This window comes from Mus caroli, chromosome 7 (genome assembly GCF_900094665.2).
Source record: "Mus caroli chromosome 7, CAROLI_EIJ_v1.1, whole genome shotgun sequence".
NCBI classification, from domain to species: domain Eukaryota; kingdom Metazoa; phylum Chordata; class Mammalia; order Rodentia; family Muridae; genus Mus; species Mus caroli.
Window position 1 is genome coordinate 102,956,733 of NC_034576.1, and position 1,753 is coordinate 102,958,485.

A 1,753-nucleotide genomic window follows, 5' to 3' on the forward strand; every position below is an offset into this window, starting at 1 on the left:
GGAGGGAGGGAGGGAGGGAGGAAGAAGGAAGGAAGGAAGGAAGGAAGGAAGGAAGGAAGGAAGGAAGGAAGGAAGGAAGGAAGGAAGGAAAAAATGTTTATAGGTTATTTAGGTTTTCTGATTTAGGACAGATGTTACTGTCTGTGGTTTGGCACCAGTATTTCGGGTGCCCTTGGTGTGGTGTATATTTACTGTATGTATTTAAGACGGATGTTTACTGAACATAAAACAGTAGTGGCAGCACTCCTCATGGCTTTATTCTTATCAAATTCCTCAGTGCATTCTCAGGGTCTAGTGGGAACTGAAATGATGTTCCTGTGTTGAATATAATTCCAACAGTCCATTTTCAGATAGTTAAGGAAAAGCTTCCAAACTATATGGGTGCTTCCTCTATAGGAGACAGATTTGTTCACTCTAAAGATGGTTGTAGAAAAAGGTCTTAATACATTTTGGCTTAATGTAACTGTAGCTGAGTCTTCCTGCTAGGATTCAGTTATCATAACCTATAAGTGAAAAACTCTGTCCTGTGGCATCAGCATGCCATTTATTTTGGCAGTCTTTTTAAATTACATTTTTATAGCCAGATTTATTTTATCTGATAAGGTAATGCTAATTTTAATAAAAAATGAAACATCAAGATATAAGTATTTTCTACAGCCACACCGCCTTGATTCAATACCCAATCTCATTCTCATTATCTCGGAAGCTAAACAAGGCTAAGCTGGTGCTTGAATGGGAAATTTTAGGTATTATGAAACACTGAAACTGAAGTTAAAACTAAGGTCAATTTATTTTAGTATGTTCCATCAGGCTTTGGAATTTCTGATCATATAAATATGTTTCATCTTTTTCAAGGAAACAGTTTTCAGGAAAGTCATTTGTGGTGACTCTCTAGCCTTCGGAAAAGCCTAATGGAAAAATACTGTCTAAGCTTTCCAAATTATATATTTCCCCACATAGTTTACAGAATATACACACACTATAGTTATGATAACAGTAGCAAGGCCTTCAGGTATAATCATGTAAGAAAAGTTGCCTATAGGAGACAATACTGACGTCAGATGATTAGTTTCCTAAAAATAAATAATATAAAGCCTATACTGATTGGAATATTAATTAAACCATGGTTTGTTTTGTTGCAGCTTGAGGATAATTTTGGTTGAGCTTATATAATCCAAACATAGGTTTTACATTATGTTGCCACTACTGCTCTGTGTTCCTTCCTTGCTGTCTTAGAGCTGGGTCCTATATGACTATAGATGATAGCTAATTAATGTTCAGTGCCATTTTTCTGTATGAGTTTATTTTAAAGGCTTTGTGCTAAAAAGGTAGTGTGTAGAATTTTTTGTTTTATTTTTAAAACATTTTGTTGGCTTTTAGGGGTGTAAATTGTAATTTAGGAAATAGCATGTATTCTACAAAGTGGTATAAAAAAAAAACATGCGCATTCAGTTTTAGTGTCTGTGTCCCAGTGGCCCAAGGACAAAATGAAAACTAAAGCAATGCGACAGCCTGTTTATAACAAGAAAGCCACGTCATGATTGCCACTCACTTATGAAGAGAACATCTTTGCTTCAGTGCTAAACATACCAGAAATAAGTCATCTTAACGTGAAGTCACTGACACTTGAGCTCTTATCTTGAAAGGCTAAATTCCAGCTGTGTATGAAGGTTCCCAGAGTGTGGAAGTTGAGGAGACTGTTTGATTCTTGTCTACGTTCTTGAGTCTGTCTGAGCATGTTTAACATGAGCAT